Consider the following 25,213-nt stretch of genomic DNA (forward strand, 5'->3'; position numbering starts at 1 on the left):
AATTTCCACTTTGGAATGGGCTTTTATCAAAGGCAATCATGTTATTTTCTATTAACAAATTCAGAATGTCTTTATTTTGGAGTGATTTTATCAGAAAATTCTCAAATTTTGGTACTCTTTAGGGTGTTTTATGTCTCTTTCACTACTTAAAAGTGATCTACTTCACATAATGCAACTGACTATTAATATTCCAGGTTTGTTTTTGGGTAGCTGCATTGCCTAAGTAAATGTGGGATAAAAGGTAGTGATGACAGTATATATGCTGCCCAAGCAAGTACAAAAAGATAGTGATGGCAGAAAGAACACTTTAATTTTCTCAAAAAAGCACCAGCCTTAGACTACAATGAAGGCTAACAAGTTATCAGTTATGCTCAAATCCTAAATTTATAACGTGGGGAAGGTTAAATGTAAACATGAGGATAGGTGGGATGGGGAAGCAGAAATAGTGGAAAGAATAATCATTTTTTAGCAAAGCTTTTTCTCTTTTTCAGGAGGTTCCAAGATTGATGGCTTTCTGTTTGGATCTATCAGTCTCTTTTTAGCAATTGCTCCGGAATTATGGATATGGGATTGCCAGGTTTCACGACTGTTTTATGTCTTCATAAGTATTTAAGGGGAAACTTGGTGAATTGGCATACTACTGGTCTTTTAAATAAACATTTCAGAAGTTTTAGAATTATTGTAAAGAGAGAATACAGAGTTCCTGTATACTCCACACCCAGTAGTCTCATTAGTTACATTTTTCATTAGGATGGTACATTTGTTACAATTAATTAACCAAAATTAATACTTTATTAGTAACAGAAGTTTGTATTTATTCAGATTTCCTCAGATTTTCATTAATGTCATTTTTATGTTCTAGAATCTCATTCAGGAAATCATATGTCTTTGTTATGTCTCCTAAGGCTCTTCTTGGCTGTTACAATTTCTCAGATTCTCCTTGTTTTTTGTGACCTTGATAGTTTAAAGGAGTACTAGTCAGGTAATTTTTAAAATGTCTTGCAATTGAGCTTTGTCTGCTACTCATCTCATGATTAGACTGGAATAATATTTGGGGAAGATCACAGAGGTCAAGTACCATTCTCATCACATGTCAAGAGTACGTACTATCAATATGACCTATCACTGTTGATATTAACCTTGATCACCTGACCTGAGCTAGTAATCACATTTTGCTCTTGTCAGATTTAAAGCTAATTTCCCCCCTCCTTTTTCATACTCTATTCTTTGGAAGAAAGTCATTATGGACAGTTACAACTTAAAGAGTGGGAAATTCTACTTCGCCTCTTTAAGAATGGAGTATCAACATAAATTATTTGTAAAGTTTCTCCACAGGAGATTTGCCCCCCACCCCAATTTATCTACTTATATCAGTACGGACTCATGGATATTTATTTTATATTTTCAGTTATAATCCAATACTATTTTCCTTGTTTAGTTGTTTAGATTGTTCCAGCTTTTACCTTTGAGAGCTCTTTAGTTGACTCCTGGATCCCACTGACACACTCATTATTATTATTATTATTATCACCTTTTTACTCTGTCCCTACTAGATGTCGTGAGCTCATCTTGTGTAATTCCTGCTGCAGATCAGTTGTAGGATCAATGATTTTTCTAAGGGGCCCTGTTTCCTTTTATTGGAGGACAATGACTCCAAGATCTAGATTGTGCATATGCTTATTGTTACTGGGTGGTCATTGCTTCTAGGTCCTTTCAGCTGACAAAGCAAGGAGATACATTTATGTATACTAACCCATGTGCAAGCACCAAATGTCCACTCTCTACACATATTTCTTTTTTATCAAAGATTTATTTGAGAGAGAGAGAGAGGGGGAAAGAGATATCACAAGGGGGGGGGGAGGACAGAGGGAGAAGCAGACTCCCCACTGAGCAGGGAGCAAGATGTGGGACTCAATCCCAGGACCCTGGGATCATGACCTGAGCTGAAGGCAGACGCTTAACTGAGCCAACCAGGGTCTCTTCACACATATTTCTTTATGTAATCATATATTTCTATATTAAGTTACACATGAGTTCATACGGATGTATCCAACTCTAATCCATTACCACATGGAACATTCTAGCCTTCTCCCCTCTTATCTATCACCTCTCACTCCAACAATAAGACACCTGACTCCTCCACTCCTCCACTTGCATTCATTTACTTAATTGTTCAATTCTAATATACATGTAGCAGTGATTTCTAAACTATTAATCAATCCATACTCACACAAAAAAATTTATCAACAATAATACAATGGTTATATATAGTTCCTTTGTCTTTAGTCTTATAGATCCCACTCATTCCAAAAGTTAAGTCATTGTCTTATTTCCCTGTTCACTTAGTGATGTTGTTTTATACATTGTGCTATATTTAGATTGTTTTGTAACATCCTGCATTCCACCCTGAGATTCCCCAGCCGCCTTATTAATTTTTAAAATTCGCATATATCAAGTTTTATTTAGAGTTGTAAAGTAATATGTAAAAATTCTATGGTTCTGACAAATGTCTAATGTCTTATACTTACCACTACAGTATCATATAGTATGGTTTCACTGTTTAAAAATCCCTATTTCACCTCTTCAGCTTCCTCATCACCTCTAACTCCCTGGAAACCATTGATGTTTATGATCTCTATAGTTTAGTCTTTTCCAGAACGCCATATAATTGTGATGATAGAGTGTAGCTTTTGTTTTTGTTTTTTTTTAAACTGGTCTCTTTCACTTAGTAATAATGTATTTAAAATTCATCCAGGCCTTTTTGTGCTTAATAGTTCTTTTTTTAAATCATTAATAATAAATTTTATGGATGTATCATAGCTTATCCATTACCAATTGAAAGGTATCTTGGTTGATTCCAGTATCTGGCAATTATGAGTAAAGTTGCTATGAATATGTGTGTGTGGGTTTGGGTAAACATGCATTTTCAAATCAATTGAATAATACTTAGGAATGCAATTGGCAGATTGTAATGTAAGACTTCGTTTAGCTTTGTAAGGAACTGTCAAACTGTCTTTCAAAGAGGCTTGTAGCATTTTGCATTCCCACTAGCAATGAATGAGAGAGTTCCTGTTGTTCAGGAGTCTAGTCAGCAGTTGGTATTGTCATTTTGGGGGGATTTTTACCTATTCTAAAAGTATGTAGTGGTACCTTATTGTTTCAACTTGAGATTCCACAATGACAAATGATATTTAGTATCTTTTTGTGTGCTTAAATATCATTTGATATCTTTGGATAAATGTTTGTTGAGAGCTTTTGTCCTTTTAAAAATATTTATGTACATGGATGTGTGTGCACATGTAACAAGATTTTGTTTTCAACTTTATTACTTTTTGATTCTTTAATTTCTCCTCCAATATTTATTATACTCTGCCTTCTGGTTGCTCTAAATTTAATTTCTTTTCTTTTTTAGAGTCTTAAAATGGAAGGTGAAGTTATTGATTAGAGACTTTTACTTTTTAAATATAAGCATTTACAGCTTCAAATCTCTATGTACTGTATTAGTTAAATCTCATAAATTTTTAGTGTGTTGTGCCATCTTTTCATTCATCTCAAGGTATTTAAATTTCCCTTTGGATTCATTGGTTATTTAGGACTTTTTAAAAAATTCACAAATCTTTGAGTTTCCCAAATTTCATTTTGTTATTTTAATTTCTAATTTCATCTCATTGAGTTCAACAATCAAACTTTGTATTATTTCCATTCTTTTAAATTAATTGAGGTTTGTTTATGGCCCAATATATTGCAATTTTTGAAGAATATTCCATGTGCATTTGAGAAGAATGTGCATTCCACTGTTGTTGGGGATGTGAGCTATAGATGTCTCTTAGGTCTAACTGGTTTATAGTTAAGTCCTCCATTTCATCAGTTTAAAATATATTTAATAATTTCCTAGTATATTATTCAGATTATGAGCTTTGCCAGTGTCTTTGGGCATTATGAAATGAAAGTACTATTGGATGACTTTCTAAAAGAGATATGAACTTGATTTGGATTATTATTATATTATTATATTTAGTGTACACTCATTCTTTTTTTATGTTACTTTGGCAGCTCCACAATATAGTAAAAATGCCTTTAAGAAAAAAAATCATTTCATTAATAAAATGTAGACCACCTGATATCCCCTTTTATGACAAAATCCACAATGATATTAGCTGCCATACATTGTGTACTTATGGATGTCAGTCATATTAATATTACTGTGTACTTGACAGACTTTTCAATCTATGTCTCCCTCTTCACCTGAATATGAAAACTACTTGGGGCTTAGGGTCTCCAGCACCATTTTCTAAGTTGTCTATATTGCTGCCACCTGATGTCCTACAATTTACTCTCATTTTTGGCTCTCAGTTTACCTTTGACATCAATTCTTTTTACAGTATCTTCAATGACCTCAAGGCTAGCCTATCCATACATGATTCTCTGGCTTCCTTGCTCTCAGCTCTATTGAGCTTCACCTCCAATGTACTTAAGTCATCTTCTCTTATAGCTTACTTGGTAAATCATCATTATGTGGAAGTTTTCCATGAATTAATTCTTTAACTTTACCTTCTAATATCCTACTATCTTACAATATCTGAAACTTTCAATTTTGTTTCTGTTATTCCCTCCACTGATTCCTCAAAACCATTGAGAAGCTGCTCTTTTTTCTTTTTCTACTATAGTAATTTTTAAATATAATTACTACTTACTGAAACTTAACAAACACACTTTCTGGATTTTATGATGGACAAAGTTTTTTAAAGATTTATTTATTTATTCACGAGAGACACAGAGAGAGAGAGAGGCAGAGACATAGTCAGAGGGAGAAGCAGGCTCCTCACAGGGAACCTGATGTGGGACTCAATCCCAGATCCTGGGATCACGCCCTGAGCCGAAGGCAGACGCTCAACCACTGAGCCACCCAGGCATCCCGATGGACAATTTTTTAAGTGCTGTAGGTGCTTTGTTGTTCTAAAATGTATTCCTCCTTAAATAAATAGAGCTTTATAGGACTTTGATATCTTCCCAAAAGCAAGGGAAATGAATTTCTTTGCCAAGATCACAGTGCACCTGGTTACCATTAGACCTACCCAATGTATGTTAGATTAAATAGTTAGTTGATATAAACTTATATTACTATCTCAGCATTGTGCCAACTCCAACACAGTTGGAGCCATAGGTGGTCTCAGCACAAAATGTTTGACAAGAGTTCTATGCTTGAGGAGGGTTTTGTGAATACTGTATAAGGAGCCAATTTTGTACATCCTAGGATTTTTGGCACAGGCATTACATCAGTTACAAATGGTGTCTATGCCTAGCTTCTTTTCCATTGTTATAGGTTAGCAGAACTGCCAAATCAAAGACAATCTCATTCCTGCTGTTTGCCTTAGATTAGCTATTGCTGCATTACATTTAGCTTCCTAAGAAAAACTGTTTTCAAATGCTGGTGATGGAGGCAGGTAATAGAGAGCTTCTATTGGCTTACTGTCTCCTCCAAACTTACTCCTTACAAGCTGGGACATTAATGAGGCTTTGTATATCTACCATTTTCTCTCCTTCTTTTTCTGGATAAGTAACTACAAATCAACACATTTTCTACTTTTATTTTCTATAAGTAAAATATTCTGGCATATGGATAAATAGTTTTCCAAGTTTGAGGGCCATTTGTATGTGATCCTTCTTGATTCTTATATTTCTGATATTAATTTCAATAGTGAACAAGATATGGGAGGAGTGAATTAGTGTCCTATCAATATCATACGCAGAAGTCTCTTAAATATTTTGGTAACTATAACTTTATGATTACTTACAATTTCTATAATTATCTTGACTTCAGATTCTACAAAGAAGTAAATCTTAAAATAATTTACTGGGTTTAATTAAATGAAAACATTGATTGTGATAATGTATACATTGAAAAGAAAACTAAAGTGCTTATTCAATAAATAATTTTGTAATTTTTTGAAATAAAATGTCATTAAGTGCTTTTATTTGAGTAGACTTCCACTCTAAAATTTTCATGCTGAATTCAGTCTGATGGTAATTAAAAATTGGCAGGAAAGCCCTGAAGCAATACTGATTTTTAAATTTAGATAAACACATACACACAAGTACAATTAAACTAAGGAAACTGGAATAAGCTGTAGATTGTGTCGATGTCAGTATCCTGGTTGTGATACTGCACTACATTTTTTCAATCTGTTACCACTGGTAAAGGATACTGTATTACTGCTTATAACTGTATGTGGATTTATACATACAATTTAGAGTTATCTTTTTTTTTTTCAATTTATAGTTATCTTAAAATAAAAAGTTTAAATTTAAGAAATCAAAATAAAACTTATAACATGAAAAAGTGAATAACACCTAAACTATAATTTTCTTTATAAAGATTTATATATATATTATTCATATATAAAACATTATAGAAATGGCTCATGTTTTATACCTTCTTTTAATATTATTTCTGACCTAAGTACTAAACCTCCCAAGGTGATTTCCCTTAAGAATTAAGAAAACATTCTTATTTCTGTAAATAAATTCATAACTTTTACAAATTCACAAATTTATAAATTTCTATTTTTATGTATTTGAAGACAGATAACCTAAAAACAGTGAACTTGAGTATTATGAATCATATCCATATTCGATCTGGAACAGTTTACACTTGTTCACTGTATTAAACTCATTTATAAATGTCTCCTTGTGAAGTTGAATGGCACTGCTTTCATAGTTATTTCTATCTAGGTATATTTTCTATTCTTAGCAGCTAACATTATTGATTTCATACATAATCCTTGCTAAGATGATATGTTTCTGTATATTTTGATAAATTGTCAGCCATTAAATGAGGAATTTAAATAAATGAATGAGACTAGATTCTAAGTCTAAAATACCCTAACTTTAATAGTTCTATTTGTGTATGTTTTAAAATAAATTATATATTACTATTTTACCAAACTAGTATCAGTTTTACCAAATTAATATCAATTGATTATCACATGTATCTACCAAGAAATAAATATCAAAATAGAATTGAATAACTTGCAGAGTATAATACAGCATTTCTGTAGGGCATAAGGAAATCATAAGGATATTGTAGTAATTTGGCCTAGCAATAGTGAGGCTGTACATCCCCCTAAGGCATGAGAAGATAGAAGGTGAGGAGCCCCCTAAATGGAATGCAGCCAATTCTAGATGACCTGCAGGACAAGTGCTAGAGGCCTACCCACTGTGATTTTATCCCCTCCCCTTTATTGACATTTTTTAATGGTACTTCCCTTTGGCCAAATCCAATAGGAAGCCAGAGGCAAGAGAGCTAGCCAATTTAATCAATGCAGGTCAGTTTTCTGGGGCAATCAGATGAGAAAGATGAAGAATGACTCTCAAACAGCAAATGAAAGATAGACAACATAGCATATTTTGTATTTAAGGAATTAGCAATATCCTATTCTCTAGAGTTCAAAAGCCATTTCGTAATGATCATTTTAAACTTATGTGCAATATTTACAACAAAACAAAAACTGTACTAACCAGGTTGGACAAATCCAATTTCATTAAACTTGTAGCATCTACTCTCCCTATCTTTCCCCTTTCCTGCAATACAATAAAAATAATGCCCTCATAATATGTGCTTGGGGTTCATTCATTGTGTTAAAGAACACTCCCAATTCATTGATTCAATGACCCTTTGTTAAGCACCTTCTACGTGACTGGAATTATGTTAGACATTGGAATATAAAGATGAATAAGCCTACGTATCTAAGACCACATATTTCACCTATCACAGTATTTCTCATTCTTTCCTAGTTTCTGTATCTTCCCCTTCCATGGCAGTCAGTCTACTTTTATAAGGGTACTAGCTTATATCCTTGATCTTTACATTGCACTTTTTTTTTTTTTTTTTTTACATTGCACTTTTAATCTACTCCCTTTCTATAGAACATTTGTATTGAGTACTCTCCTCTTGGCTATTTCTGCAAATTAGACACTGACAAATGGAACATGCAGAAACAAATTCATGTGATACTAGGGAATTCCAGGTAAACCTGAGTATACTGTTTTTGGAGTCTAAAAGTAAGTAAGAAGTAGAAATCTAGGATCCTACTGATTTTCTCAATATAAGTAAGCTTTGCTCCTTTCTCCTTCTACTTCTTTTGATTTTTCCTTTACAAAACTGTGGTCACTTATTATGGTCACCCTACTAGGTTTGATTACCCTTTCTTTATGTTTGTCCTTGTTATTTCTGTTATTTTGATGTAATTTTGTTATTTGTTAATTAAAGTTCATTACTCCTGTACATGGCATTTGTTCAAGTACCTGCATATAGGGTCCCCAAAAAAACAGCATGGACTGATGGAATTTTAGAGAGTAGCAATTATCTGGGGGTGCTGGCATCTAGTAATATTAATTCCTATGAAGCTGTCTGTTATGTGAAGAGGTACATAAATTGTTTTAATGGCAGTGTCAGCAGGATAGTTTCAGATGACAGAGTTGATCATTCTACCATTTGTAAAGCCTAGAACATGAATTGGGAAGGCGAGTTCTAAATTTTAGCTTCCATGGTAATTTACCAGCCAGTTTATTATTCCTGCTGCCTTTCACTACCTACAGGCTATAGTGATCTTACTAAAATTTTAAATAAACACATATTTCTGCATAATGATATTCCCATCTTCTTCAGGCTAAAATTCAGACTGGCCACAGACAATCCTTCCAAACTCATTCCTTTCTTTGTCCCCAGGGATATGCATCATGATATACCAAATTAGCTGTAAGATCCTAAGATTTCCATCCCTGTTCATAATCTTGTGATTTTTCACATGTTCTCTGCCTTAGCTAGAATATCTCTTTAAGATCAATTGCCTAAAACCAACATAAATTGAGTTAAGCCTACCCTGCTAAGAATCCCCTCTATTTTTCAGTTAGTGTCCTCAGTGTAATCTGCACATATATTTTCTTGCAGTACTTCATCTTTTTGCATGGATGTTTGTATCCTTTTTACCACTCTCTATATTATAATTTGTATAACATTCTTTTAGCTTGGTATCATTTTTTTCCCTTAAAGACGGTGATTATTCTTTTTATCTTTGTGGCTCTCATAGGACCTTGAAATTATGAGGTACAAATAAATATTTGCTGAATAATTATATTTGGTAAGAAGTTTCTGGAACATCCAGAAAAATTGTATTGCTAAAAATTGTATAATGTAAAAATGTATAATAATTCTGCCTCCCAATCACTATTCACAGGGAAATTATGTGCATAGTTTATATATTCCAGTTATCTTATTGAAAAATTAGCTGAGGTAGAAAAAGCATGAATAATTTAGATTCAATTATTCTAGTATATTATGCCTTCTCAAGGAAGGAAATGAAAGAGAATGTAGCAGAAACAAAGCAAACCTCATTGGGAATTTTGTATTGATTCTTCTTTTTGTGTAAAATTATTAATATGAGTATTTCACGGAGTTTATCTAAAACTAAATCTGATCATAGAAAGAATAATAATTTAAACACAAAGTTTCACATCCTTGTTCTAATTGTAAAAGCATAATGAAAGTCATAAATCAGTAGTTTGCCAGTTATAAGATATATGCCCTTATTTCCCCTGTTAACTTTTTAAATGTTTTCTGTCTCTTGCTTAAATTAATAGCATCTGCTTTCAAAGCTCACAGAATTTCTATCTCAGAGATATTTCTAGTTTTCTCTTAAGAAATATAGTAATTGGGAAAACAGATTTATAGCCATTAGATTAAGGAGCAGTTCTTGAAGTAAAGTAAAAGAGCACATTTTTATAAATAATTTTCCTACAGTTGATTCTTGAAGAAATCACAATATTGTTGAGCTGAAAATAGATACAGATGAAATGATGTACAACTTTCCATGTTAGATTGTCTAATATAATTGTTGAATTATAAAAATTTACTATAAATTATATTATCTATTTCCTACTATATCCCAATATTGAATATTGCATTAATTCAATAAAAATGTAAACAGTGGACATATAACATTAAGGAATAAAACAAAATAAATTATTTTTTACACTATGTTGGTAATGGAAACATGAAAAGGCAAGCCACAGAGTGGAAGAAAAATATCTGAAAATTCTTATTCAGAATATTCAAATAACAAATATAAATCAATGAAAAGATAAAATTGACATGCAAATTTATAATTAGTTAAAAACTTGAATAGACACTTCACAAATGAGAACATTCACATGAACAATAAGTATATCTAAAAAGGCTTAAAATAATTATGCATCTGAGAAATATAATTTAAAACCACAATGAGATAAAACTATATACCTGCACACAATATATCATAAGTGTGTACATTAGTAAATATGTACATAAATGTGTACATTAGTAAATGTGTACACAAGTAAAATTAACTCAGGTATATCTTTAAAATGTGGGCATTTTAAAAGTCAAAATTGTACCTCAGGGTAAAAATGCAAAGGATGTAAATCAGAAGGATGTGGATCATCAGAGAAATAAATGTATGCTGCTGATTTGGGACTCTTACTCAAGGAGGTTTTTTGATAATTTGTAGGGGGCAAACCACATGTGTTAAAATTCATTTTATTCATTTGCCTTTCAGTACCTCCCTGTATTTTTCAGTTTTAAACAAAAGTATTCTTTTGGAGATCAGAGAAGTATTCTTGGGTACAGGTTGAGCATGGAATAAAAGGAAAGAGTTTAGCAGATTTCCTTGAACAAGGCAGGGAAAAGGTAAGTAGGAGGGAAGGAAGGAAGGAAAGCATGAGGAGGAAATGGAAAGAAAGAGGGTAGAAAAGAAAACATAAATATTAATGTATCAATTCTTTCTACTTTGCCAAATTTATATTAATGAGTGCTTTGAGTTTGGATTTAATTGTCTTTAATACATAGTTTGGACACACAATCAAACTTAGTTACTATTTGCCTATTTGGAGCTGTGAGATACTCTAAATAATTGGCTCTCTATTTAGATGCTAACATATCAATTTTATAATATTCGTGTTAATTCTAAGATCTGTTCATTAATATAAGATTTTGGGATAAGAGAGTTATCCATCTTTCATTAAAGAAAATAGAGAAAACTGTTTTAATGTCTAAAGTCTTCATATTTCATCTTTAGAAATATTTAAACTAACAACAAAGTGAAACGCAATTTAATAATTACACAAATAACAGTAAAAAGCAATGTTAGATACATTTAATTTATTTTTTGATAAATTTTAAAAGGTAAAAATATTACTAAAACATCATATACTGTTTTTATTCCTGTCCTTTGTGATGATTCATTAGTTGGGCACTAAAACAAGGATTAAAACCACACTGGATCACAAGAGAACATGCATTTACATTGTGTTTACTTTTTGAGGTGACTCTATTATAAAATAAACACAAAAATACTCAGATAATCAAAAGCCAAAATACATATATGAAAATTAGTATTATGCTACAAAGAAGCACATATACTTGAGCTATTAAAAGTTCTCTGTGACTATACATAAGTTTGAAATATCATTAGTAACTTCAACTACTGTATTATCAATTTTTTAAAAACTAAGACTTAAGTATGTTAACTTTTTCATGAATTCATTGGACGCAAATATTAAGATTGCCCTCCTTTCAAAGTGTTCTAATCATCCTTAATCTTTTATTAACATTATACCATCTGCTCCAAGTAGTTAGCCTTTCTTTGCCTTTATCTTCTTGGTCTAAAACTAATGAGAAAGCAGTTTTTTCTGGGGTATCAGAATATATTGCAATCCTCTGGTGTGAGCCTTATCCTTCCAGACACTATTCTTATAAATTGATGGCATCATGTCCTGTTTTTTATGGGAACTGAGCTGTTTACAGATTTCTGAGAATATCCAAAATTCTGCTTTTAAGTATAGCCCACCCCCTTATTGTCACATTTGGATCAATTATGATTGCAGCCCAAGTCACTTAGCTTAAAGCCTCTCTCATCTTTTGGGAGATGTCATCTTTCAAGTCCTACAGGATGGATCTTTCCCTGAACTACTGAACTCTGCTCTTTTCAGGTGACCTCTTTGACCCAAGCTCTTCCCGTATCATCTGCGGAAAGCTGATTTGTCAATTTCTCTGAGAATTCCTGTCATTTCTATTTAGCCCACTTTATCCATTTTGAATTCAATTAAGATGTGAGATACGAACACTTCTACTGGGTTCCCGTGTAGTCTGAGAAAGATCTTTATTTTCATTAATTTTTCCTGGCTAGTTTTTTTTTTCCTCCTCAAATCTAGGCAATATATTCAACTTATATAGCACTGGCACTAATTTTCCAACAAAGAATTCCTACCCCCATTCTTCTTCTTCTACTTCACTTATAATGCTTAGCCTCCAGCAACTCATCAAAATTACCACTGAAATGTTCCTGCTAGTTTATAGCTCTAGCAGTTTCTGTTCTAGATAAGCATATCTTGGTTCTCATCTCTCTAGATGTATCTAGGAGTCCAGATCTCAGGATGCAGCTTACCATGAAACTTAAGTTCTCTTATGGTCCCAATAGAGGTCAATGATTTCAGTTTGTTCAGCTTTGTCTTTTGTCCCACACAATGGGAGTGACTTTTTCTAAGGTCTTTACATTTCAAGTTTAAACCAGAGATCTTTGCTTTGATTTTTAATATGCTTGGTTAATTTTGAGACCTTCTGTACCTCATTTGTTTATTCAGTCATTCTTTTGCTTAAACATTTAATACACAGTTATTTTAAATGTGAGTATTTGGATTACCTGGTGTCCAAATATGTTTTTGTGGTATTTAATTTTAGAAAACTAAGCATGGAGTTATATTAGAATCGCTTTCTTCTGGAGGCAATCTGAGTTTGATTCTGCTGGGTTTCAATAGGTAATACTAATCTGTAGCTACTTTCAATGAATATATTGGCTTGGGCTTTCTCTGACCTCAAGGATAGTAATATCCCATCCTCAGAAACACTGAAAGCTGACTTATTCTCAAATGATACTTTTATTTCTTAGAGCAAATCAGACACGTTCCTTTTCTTTTCCTTACTTTTCTTTTCTTCTTTCTTTTCACCCTAATGTTCACTGAAGTTGTAGCCACTTCAGAGGACCTCTTTCAGATTCAGTTGTTGAATTTAGACTGATCATTCCTAAAGATCTATGTTCCCAGGACTGGTATTTTTCATGATACCCTTGGTCTCTGATTTCATTTCATATTTTTGTTTCTGAACTTGGTTTGTTTTGATGAGTCCTTTAGTGATCTCCCTCAGTTTTGTTAGTTCAGCCAATACATTTTAAATGTATTGAATGTTTGACAATGTTTAACAAAAGCTTTTTGGTAAAAATCTATGAATTTTGCAGCATGCGGGCTTTTCTAGATATCTAGTCTATAACTCTCTTGGAAGCTGAATGACTCATTCAGCTCTTCAACCCTAATTGAATTCCCTCTTCTCAATTACAATGAAAATGCCCTCCTAAGGTCATCAATGATCTCTATGATGAGACTCCTCTGGGTATTTAACTTTTCTTTCTCTTCATTAAAAAAAAAATTAAAGAGTTTATTTATTTGAGAGAGAGAGAGAGAGAAAATGAGGACCACATGGGGGAGGGGCCAAAGGAGAAGGAAATGCAGACTCCCTGCTGAGCAGGAAGTCAATAATTCTTCACTTATTCTAGGAAAACTTCCTGTCAGTATACCACTTATTAAAAAGAAAAGTGGGAAAAAAAGAACTTAAATGGGAAGAAAAGAAGGAAGAAAGGAAGGAAAGAGAAAGACATGGCTGAAAAATTTAAGAACTTTTATCTGATTTTTCTCCTTATCTAAAACCACCACCTAACTTTCCTTCCACATAAAATACTCCATATCTTCCCCCATTGCATACTATTTTAATTCTCTCACCTCTTATTGTACATCTTGACAGCATCATGTAGCTTAACACTAAATTATTGCTTAATTTTTATATGTATTATTCTTGAATCAAACACGCTGTAAAGACTCTAAAAGCACAAATTACTGTGTTCATAAGCAATCTATCTCTCAACTATAAAACTTAGCACAGTGCACAGTTATGAAGACATCATACTTGTACTCTAAGTTAATGGTAGAGTGCCTGCACATAATTGTTTCTCAAAAAGTTTGTTAGACTCTAGGGTTTCCTGTTGTTCAGACAGTCCTAAAAAGCACCACAAGCTCCCTGTCTCCACTCCCTTAATCTCTCTAATGTCATCTGTGGATTTTATCTTTCCTCCACACCAACTACTTTGGCTACATTGATGTTCCTTGAACATGCTACGCAAGCTTGCACCTTAGAGATTCTTGCAGTTGCTGATTTCTTTACCTTTTAATTTTTCTTTACATATTAAAATGGCTCTCTTCTCTATCATCTTTTTTGGTGTTTATTCTAGTGTTAACTTACTTCTCACTGACTATACTTTTTAAAATTGCATCTTTACTGGAAAAAAAAACAACAACAACAACAACAAAAAACTTGCAGCCAAGAATACTCTATCCAGCAATGCTATCAATGAAAATAGGAGAAGAGATAAGAAAGAGTTTTCCAGACAAACAAAAGTTAAAGGAATTCATGACTACTAACCCAGCCCTGTTAGAGCACTGTTTGGATGGAAAAGAAAGATTATAAGCAGGAGTAAGAGAAATAGGAAGCATGAAGGCAGTAAAATTAAGTATATCTATAAAAAAATCAGTCAAAGGATTCACAAAATAAAAGGATGTAAAGTATGATACCATATACCTAAAATGTGGCAGGGAGAGGAGTAAAGAATGGGTTCAACTATCAATTTAATATAGACTGCTAATGCACAAGATGTTATACACAAACCTAATGATAACCACAAACCTAATGACAACAATAATCAATATGCAAAAAAATAAAGAGGAAGGAATCCAAATATATCATGAAAGAAAGCCAACAAACCATGAGAGAAGAGAACAAGAGAAGAAAAGAACAGAAAAATTACAAAAACAACCATAAAATAGCAATATAGAAATAGGTAACTATCAATCAATAATTACTTTGAAGATAAATTGTTTAAACACTCCAATCAAAAGACACAGGGTGATGAAATGTATAAAAAAGCAAGATCCATCTGTATGCTGCCTACAAGAGAATTATTTCAGACCTAAATATGCAGATTGAAAGTGAAGAGATGGAAAAGCATTTATGATGCAATTGAAATGAAAAGAAAGCTAGGTAGCAATACTTAAATCAGACAAAATAGACTTTAAAACGAAGACTATAACAAGAGACAAAGAAGGATACTATATAGTCATAAAGGGAACAATCTAATAAGGAGATATAACAGTTGTAAATATCTATGCCCCCAACATGGGAATACTCAAATGCATAAAGCAACTATTAACAAATGGAAGTAATCAATAGTAATACAATAATAGTAGGGGTCTTTAACACCCCAATTACATCAATAAGAAGGTCATCCTGCATGGAGCCTGCTTCTTCCTCTGCCTGTGTCTCTGCCTCTCTCTGTGTCTCTCATGAATAAATAAGTAAAACCTTTTTTTTTTTTTTTTAAGGAGAGAATCTATAAGGAAACAGTGGATTTGAATGATACACTGGACCAGATGGATCTAACAGATATATCCAGAACATTCCATCCTAAAACAGCAGGATATATATTCTTTTCAAGAGCACAAAGAACATTCTCCAGAATAGGTCACATGTTAGGTCAAAAAAAGTTTCAACAATTTCAAAAACATCAGTCATACCATGCATCTTTTCTGATCACAAACTAGAAATGAAGCACAAGAAAAAATCCGGAAAGAACACAAATACATGGAGGTTAAATGATGTGCTACTAAATAATTAATGGGTCAACCCATTAATCAGAGGAAATAAAAAAAAAATACACGGAGACAAATAAAAATGAAAACACAATAGTCCAAAATCTATGAGATACAGCAAAAGTTGATCTAAGAGAGTTCACACCAATATCAACCTGTCTCAAGAAACAAGAAAAATCTCACATAAACAATCTTACACATAAGTGAGCTATAAAAAGAATCTGACACACAAAGGAGCTAGAAAAATAACAAATAAACCTCAAAGCCAGTAGAAAGAAGGAAATACTAAAGATTAGAGCAGCAATAAATAAAACAGAAACTAAAATAGAATAGAAAAAATCAATGAAACTAGTAATTAATTCTCTGAAAAGATCAATAAAATTGATAAGCCTTTGAACACACTTCAGCATAATAAAGGCCTTATAAAGAAAAAAACCCAAGGGAACAACCTAACCAATGGTGAAAAACATTATATGGTTTCACTCGCACGGAGTATATAAAAAAATAGTGAAAGGGATTAAAGGGGAAAGGAGAGAAAATGAGTGGGAAATATCAGTGAGGGTGACAGAACATGAGAGACTCCTAACTCTGGGAAACGAATAAGGGGTAGTGGAAGGGGAGGTGGGCAGGGGAATGGGGTGACTGGGTGACGGGCACTGAGGGGGGCACTTGCCGGGATGAGCACTGGATGTTATACTGTATGTTGGCAAATCGAACTCCAATAAAAAATAAAAAAAAAAAATAAAAAAAAAAAAAGGAGGAAGTCCTAGTCCAGAGTTTACATTAGGCTACACTCTTGGTGTTTTATATTCTATGAGTTTGACAAATATATAATGACATGTACTTACAGGGACAACTGGGTGACTCAGCGGTTGGGCAACTGCCTTAGGTTCATGGCTTTATCCTGGGGTCCTGGTATGGAGTCCCACTTCCGGCTCCCTGCAGGGAGCCTGCTTCTCCCTCTGCATATGTCTCACCTCTCTCTCTGTGTCTCTCATGAATATGTAAATAAAAATATTTTTAAAAATGTACTTAAATGTGCTTTACCATAAAAGGATAAATCTGTGTCACAGTACAATAGAATAACCTAAAATGCTATATTGTTGAATTTGTGTTGTAAAATTTTCTTTGTCTTTAAATAATTGTAGTATATTTGATACAGGACAAACAATATTTGATTCTGCCTATGTGAGCAAAGAAAGAATTATGAAAACTCTATCAGTTGTATTTTGACACAATAATCCTAATAATAAAACCCATAAAACTTCAGGGGTATATAGTTGATACATACATACTCCTCATGTATGTGGAGGCCTAGACTGGGCTTTGCTGATTCAAACTGGGCCTGTAACATGTGTCTTTCATTCTTCCCCTGGGGCTAGTAATGAGTCTCGGTGTTTTCTTATTAAAGAGATTTTAAAAGTATAAGAAGGCATAAAGGAACATGTTAGTGATCTTCAAATCTATATTGTCTTACATCTGTAGTACTCCAGTGGCCAAAGCAAGTCATAAAAAATCTCAATGGGAGGGCACTGCAAAAGCTGCATGACAAATGGTATAAATATAGGAAGAGGTGAAGGATTGAGGACAATAATCCATACATAATAGTATGAATCTGGCCTACATGCATACTTAAATAACATAAATATATGTCAAAAGATTTAAGGAGTATATATGAGTTTTTGTAGAATTCAGTCTATAGATGCCTTTATAAGGCTTTTAAATAATGACAAGTTATAGAAATGCTTTGTTCAGCACTGGGAAGTTTGTCTAATCATGTACCTTCATTTATTTCCTTCTTGTTGAGGCACAACCTGACCAAAAAAAAAAAAAAAAAAAAAAAGAGGGATTTCAAAAGTATCCATAGTAGTAACAAAAAGACTGATTTTAAGGCATAATTTTATTCCCTTGAATAATGTAGGCTAAAGCTACAAAAAAAAAAACCTAATCTTTTTCTGGAAGTGAGTTTTCATTTTCTGTCAAACAAAAGAAAACAAAACACCCATTCTACATCCAATCGAGTATTTAAAAATATAGTTTGTAGATATTTGTTTAGTAGATGACAAGTGCATATTTTCTTTTTTTCTTTTTCCTTTTTTTCTTTTTTTTTTTTTTTTTACAAAACTTCTTGAAAATACCTCGGCTCTGATGGTAACAATTTTCATTTGAGTAAATAAGATGATTTGAGAATCTCTAAGCCAACACTTGCCAATATCAAAGCATTCAGACATCTGGGCTTATTTCTGTATAAGAACAGCAGAATCACATGTATTGAAAAGCATCCCTGGGGGGCTACATCTGTGGTCAGAGAACCAAGATTTTCATTCCAGGCTGTTTTTCTAAGAAAGAATACATTTACCTCTTTAAAGAGGAACTGTCCATCAACATTTCTTAAGTGGCTCAACAATTAGGAAATCTACATTGCTGGTATCAGCAAGTGTGTACAACAGTACACAATCAATTGGCTGCTGGATGAACTGAAACCTAACAAAAAAATTATTCAGTTGCATGGTGAAAGTGAAGGTCGGAGATGAGCTTTTTTCTTTTGTCCTATAGGATACTTCAAAATATGGAATATAAGGCAGAGGTAGTATAAGGTTGATAGAATCACTGTTAAAAGGATCTGTTTCACCTATCTTCGCTGCTTTGAGTCATAAAACAGCTCAGCCATTCCCAGAAAACTTGTCTCTTCAATATGCCACCAATTGTGTCTGATTTCTTTTGCTTGGCAAAACAATTATACACTTTTCAAGTCGCTATGGAGGCAATGCTTTTAGTTTTTTATGTTTTTGCTTGATCAGTTTCATATGATTCTAGCCTTTTATACTTCAGCATCCTTCACACTAAAACACACAGCAGGGAAATAAAATGAGATACAAGATGAAAACACTTAAGGTGGTTCTGTAGTTTGCTTAGCTTCTTGTTTTTGTTAGCAAGAGATTTGAGCACAAGGAATACTGTGACTTTTGTGACCTAATAGCATTGGTATTAAAAATGAAACCAAACGTTTGTAAGTTATGGCATTCATATATATATTTTTAGAAACTTTCTGCTAAAGCTATGGCATTCATATATATATTTTTAGAAACTTTTTGCTAAAGCTAGATCTGTTGCAAAAGTGAATAAAGACAGTCATAGTCTTCATAGCATGACACAGTCCCTTTGACTTCATTTAGGGGAATTCACTGGATTCATACACTGATAATGATAACTTGTTACTTGAGAGGATGATCCTAAATTATTACTTGATTTATGATGCAAATCACCCATCATGTATTTATAATGAAACTCTAGCATATTAACACAAAAAATTGATGATATTTTTCAAAGAATGAAAGAAGATTGCAGATCTAAAAATGTTGTGTTTTCACTTGCATTGAGCTTATAGGAGACTAGAGGCCTTTACCTAATAGTTATCTACTTGTCTAATCTCATTTCTGACTGCATTTTATGAGCCAGACATATTAGATTTGAGTCTTGGCTCAACAGCTTACTGAGTGGACATCTTAGGCTATTACTTAACTTTTTGGAAAATCAGTTTTCTCACATTTAAAATGGGAATAAATTCAATTACTATGAATTAAATGACATGATTTATATGTCACATATAAAATATGGTATATGAATATTTTCTACATAAATGGCATGATATATATATATATATACACATAGTTTGGATAATATATATAGTATACTATATTATTTATGGTATATATACTATTTCAAATCACATGCAAACACACGCACATACACGCTGCTTTAAATGATATTAGATACCTAGAAAGCACTCAGTATATGATATCTAGCTCCTATAACAAGGTCATGACATAGTATAGACTTTCTAGAAAGATTTGTTGTATGAATTAACACTATTACTATTATTACTATCGTTGTTTTATTATTTCCTGCTGTCCTTCAGTGATACAAATCTACTTTCAATTTTATAAGCACATGGTGCTCATTTTGGTTTCTGACACTTTCCACACTTTTTTTTTTTTTCCTTTTTGGAATGTCTTTCCTGTTTTTTTCCTACCTAGTAATTACCTCTTTGACTATGATAACTCTTATCTAGTGTCATCTAATGTAACTTCCCTCGACCAAAACCCCAATAGCTGAGTTGTTTTTAAAATACTGACTTTATTTCTAAAGTAAGATGTTTGACCGCTAACATATAGTACATTAAATGTTGTCTACTTTGGAAATTCCTCACTAGAGTATTAGCTCATTGAAGGAAAGGGTTATGGATTGTTCATCTATTTTTCTCAAAGAAATAGCATGCTGTATTATGATGAAAAATGGCTGGTTTCATTACTTCTTTTTGCAAATCAACACTATTTTCTCTAATGCATTCAATATTCTCTGTCCAGTATCTAGTATTTATCTTGAAGCCATACTGGAATTAATGAGATGCAGAGAGAAGAGAGCATGGTCTCTGACCCTACATTTCAAGCTTCATTTCACGGTATCTATAATATTTAATGGTAGATGAGGAAATAATTTGACTGAATATCCCTGCAACAGCAATTCAAGCTATTGTGCATTGTATGTTTCTCTGAAAGGAAAAGACACATTATATTCCATTTAAGACAATTAGGATGATTGTCTCTCTTTGGAGAGATTATGAATGCTCTGTCATACGTGTAATTTGAATAGCTTAAAATGCGATTTATTTTCAGGCTGGGGATTTAGTACTATGGTGATCCTTAGAAAAACAACTGATCTTCCTAAACAATTTTGTGTTGTAGAGCATACATTTTTATAAAGTTGCTAGTAATATGGCCACTGTTCATTTTCAGAGCCAATATACAGATAAATTCCTTTTAATTCTGAATAAGATACATGAAAACAAATCACTTAACTGACAATGAGTTTGGTCAAGCTTTGAATAATCTGGAGAGATAAATATTGATTCTATTTTCAAAGATCTCCACCAAAACATATAATTTGCTTTACTCTCTCATGCTCAATGTGGTTAATTATATCTCATATCGATCTGGGAAATTATAATCCTTTACGTCCCTCATATTGAGAACAGGGCTTTTCAGGTCAACTTCACTCGTCTTTCACTACTAAATCCATTCTTCCCACTTGTAGGTCATGAGAGTCTCCACACTGGTCTTACTGTACCCTATACAAAGATGGATTGCAGGAAAACCAAAGATCCTAACTGCCATAAAGGTAGGCATTGATACAGTTGAGCTTGTTTTCCAGATTCAAGGTGAATCCTTGGATATCACTTCTGAGCATGCATTCTAAGCTTTATTTACCCTAAGCTATATGAAGAGGTCAGCACTGAAATTTTTAGTTAAGTGAAGAATTTTCTGAAATGTGTCTCTCAGGGACTAATATTCTTTCTAATAATGTGACTTATTAAGATTCACAATGGAAAGATACTCATTATTATTTTTTATGTGTTTCTAAATTTTACTTTATTTTTTAAATTATTTTAAAATACACATAACATAAAATGTACCATCATAACCATTTATAAGTGCATAGTTCCATGATATTAAGTTCAACATAGACATTGTTGAACAACCATCACCAACGTCCATCTTCAGAACTCTTTTCGCCTTGCATGACTGAAGCCCTATACTCATTACACAATAGTTCCCATTCACCCCTCCCTCCAGGCACTGGTAACCACCATTCTGTTTTTGCCTCTATAAATTTGACTACTCTTGGTGACTCATATAAGTGGATTCACACGGTATTTGTCCTTTTGTGACTGGCTTGTTTCACTTAGCATACTGTCCTTAAGGTCCATCCATGTTATAGCATGTGATTCTGTGATATAGATATACCTTATATTTACACTGTCTAATATGATAGGCATTAGTCACATGTGGCTACTGAACATGTGAAATATGGATAGTGTGAACATTGGACCTGAAGTGTAAATTTGATTTTTTAAAAATTGATTTAAGTTTGAATTGCCACATAATGAGTAATGGCTGTTTTGTTAGCACAGCTCTATATAATCTGCACCTATTATTTTCCTGGTTTATCAATTTTAAATATTTTTATTGCTATGATATATTATGGTTTAGCTCATATACATCCCTCCATTCAGCCACTATCACATTTTTTAACCACTACCACTGTTTCAAATAAAATTTTCTCTTAGTTATCTTTGTAATTTTAAAATAATACACCAATTGCACCAATCCTTTAAGTCCTTTTAACAATTTTAAACAACCCTGTGGAATGGTATCCCCACTCTTCCTTTTCTTATAGCTTTCTGCACTTTCATTTTTAATACCCTCAAAGTTTACAACAATAATACTTTCTTCTGTAATGATAATTCACACTTCATTTCTTGAGATACCAAACATTACTTACCGTAAATCCTAATGATCACTTTGTTTGTCTCTTTTTACATAATATTGACTTTAATTTGGTTTCTCTAAAATGTTTAAATGAATATTTTTTCTATTTAAACATATTGTCTTTAATTTTTTCCCAAATTCTTCATTTAATCAAATATCCTGTAAGGTTTTTGTTTCAGAGGACTCCTTGCAATAGCTTCAAGCTAGGCTTACTACTCTCTAGATAATGCTGAACAGTATTGGATTGGTTTTTCCATTCTCCTCTTTCCAGAATTCCTTACGTTGCTTTCTATATCCTATGTTTCTCCTTTTTTCTTTTTAATTTTAAACGGTTTAGCAAGTACCTTATCAAGAAAGAATGGGTATGCCATGGGAAAACTTTCTAAGTAACGGACTATTTTAAAATGTCTTCTTTTGGGGGTGCCTCGGTGGCTCAGTCAGTTGAGCATCTGACTCTTGATTTCGGCTCAGGTCACGATCCTACCTACGGTCCTGATATTGAGCCCCAGGTTGGGCTCCACTCTCAGTGGGGAGTCTGCTTGAGGATTCTCTCTTGGGGCCTTCTGCCCCTCCCCCCACTCATGTGTGCACATGCACATCCTCTGTCTCTCAAATAAATAAATCTTAAAAAAAAAATAAAGTGAGTAAAAGTAAATGTCTTCTTTTTTAGTACATGTACTAAAACATGTACACTGAGTTACAAAGTTGGCTTAATATAGAATTCTGGGTTGAAATAGTTTCCCCACAGAACCCTGAAGCCACTGATTGCTTGTAGTCTTGTGTAACTATTACTTTTGAGAAGCTATGTGCCATGTGTGTATATTTTAGAGTAGATTTTACTATATGATGTATTTATTTCTAAAGAGTTCAGCCCCTTTAAAACTCTGCTTCCAATAATGAAGTAGTGATGACCACTTTTCTGAAATGATTTCATTAAATAAATATGCATACTAAAGGACGTTAAGCTGAATCCAACATTACTCTATACTTTAATCAACTTTTTAATTATATTGTCCACTCTCTATTTTTTCCTTGGGAGTAACGCTCCTTGGGTATGGCAATGTCTCATATTCAAAAAGGAATATATAAATGAAAAGTATTTAAATTCTGGATACTGGAATAATGGAATTTAGGACTTAACAGGCCATACCAAGCCCCAGGCAATATTTCCCTCATACATTAAATTGAGGTTCCCATCAATTACTGAAAATATTTTGTGGAAATTCCCAGGAGGATATTCAGATTAATTATCTTGACTACATAATGGTACCTGATAGTTCGCTTCTCCCATGCTTCTTCTCAGTGAGGGGCTATCTCCTATTAATATCCATTAATTAAACTCCTGAAGTGGCAATCCACTGCTAATATGCATCAGTGATTATATCAAAGATATGTATAATTACTTATACATATAAGTATACATAGTCCCAATTTTTATTTTTCTCTCCTCCACTAAAATGTTCAGTGACAAAGAGGGTATATAGGTTCTTTCATAAACTAAATGAGCAAAGGATCCTAGAAAGGTAAAAACATTGAGATATTTTTCTTATATTAGAAAATTAATCAAGTCTCAGGTTAGAATAGGAAGGTCAATAAAGAGCAATCACATCATCATTCTCCCTAAGATAAAATGTCAAATTCTTAAAACAGTGAGTTTAAAGTTCTTTGGGTAACTTCAAACTCCCAATGTAATATTTTCCTTCACTTATGGTAATTTATTCCAGTTATTTCTACCTCATCTCATCAGTGTTTCAAACTGATTCAAAACTGAAACGCTCTCTGAGATGTGTCTCTTTTGATTTTAGTGTCTGTCAATAGAATTTTCATAAAGCAAAAATTCTGGTGGGAAGGGAGGCACACATGACAATAATCTGATAGTCTAGCTAAAGTTGAAGTTGCTTAGAACAAAACCAGTGTCAACTAATTCTTCAGCTGTATCTGAAGGATTCTAACAATTTATTTTTCCCTTGTGTCTGGGTCTTACTAAGGCTCAACATAATCAAATTTCACTTAATTTCTTTAATTTTTATCTTGAAATTTCTCATTCAAGGCATCAAATGTGTTCCTTACCAGAGAGGCTATATTTTCCTCAAACTCTTAGGTTCAAGTTCCTATTGAAAGGATATACTTTTTAAAAATGAGAAATCTAACTTGGATTGAGAAGGTGTTCTGAATTTCTTAAATATTTAGCCTCTCAAGTTCCTTCCTGTCCACCGATATGTCACTAAAAATCACCATATTTCTATTTTTTATATTGATTAAGTTTCTTTCTATTTTGTTCTGATGGCAAATAGGCCCTGAGTTTTCATTCTTTCATTATTTTCTCAGCATGTATTCCCTTGTGATTAATTAGCTCTGAATTATGTTTGAACCTCTTTCCATGTGCATCAGATTGATGGAATTTCTTTCCTGTAGGAAGCTTCTGTTGGGAAACAAGAACTGAGCTTAGAATAAAACTTCAAAATTAATTAAAATGTATGGCTTGTCTCAGGGGCAATAGCAGCATGGTATACACAAGAAGATTTCCTTATTATAGTTTCCATTTTTCTTTTTCTAGACTGTTGGTGCTCAAAAGGATTAGGAAAGACACAAATAATTCTGCCAGTCTTTAAGATACTAAAATAGATCAGTTTTCATTATAAAAAGAAGTAAAGAATGGCATGTTTTCCCACTTGTTTTGGAAGATATGATTTTGTCATCCATTCAGCTGTTGTTACTTTTGTTTCTAAAACTAAGGAAAACATCACATTAATAGTTATCTGATGACAAATAGTTTAGTAACGAGTACCTCTAGAGCACTCTCCAAAAAGTGAATGTTTTTCACTGGAATCTTTGAAAGCAAAGCAAATGCTACCCGTGAATGTGCAGATGTGTGAGTGCAAGTGCATGTCTGTTTGTGAAACTAGATCCCATGTGCATCCTAGTCATTCGCTGCTACCCAGCATGTGCTGCTTTCCAGAGTAGTATGATCAAATCTCTACCGCAGCGATTCATGGATGTAAGTGTTTCAGGCGTATTGTGGATGTGGTTTGTGTGTGTGGTGGCAGCAAGAGTGTTAGGAAATACCCTTCAAGTGGATGGACAGCTTTTAAGCATTGGGA

This window comes from Vulpes vulpes, chromosome 12 (genome assembly GCF_048418805.1).
Source record: "Vulpes vulpes isolate BD-2025 chromosome 12, VulVul3, whole genome shotgun sequence".
Taxonomy (NCBI): domain Eukaryota; kingdom Metazoa; phylum Chordata; class Mammalia; order Carnivora; family Canidae; genus Vulpes; species Vulpes vulpes.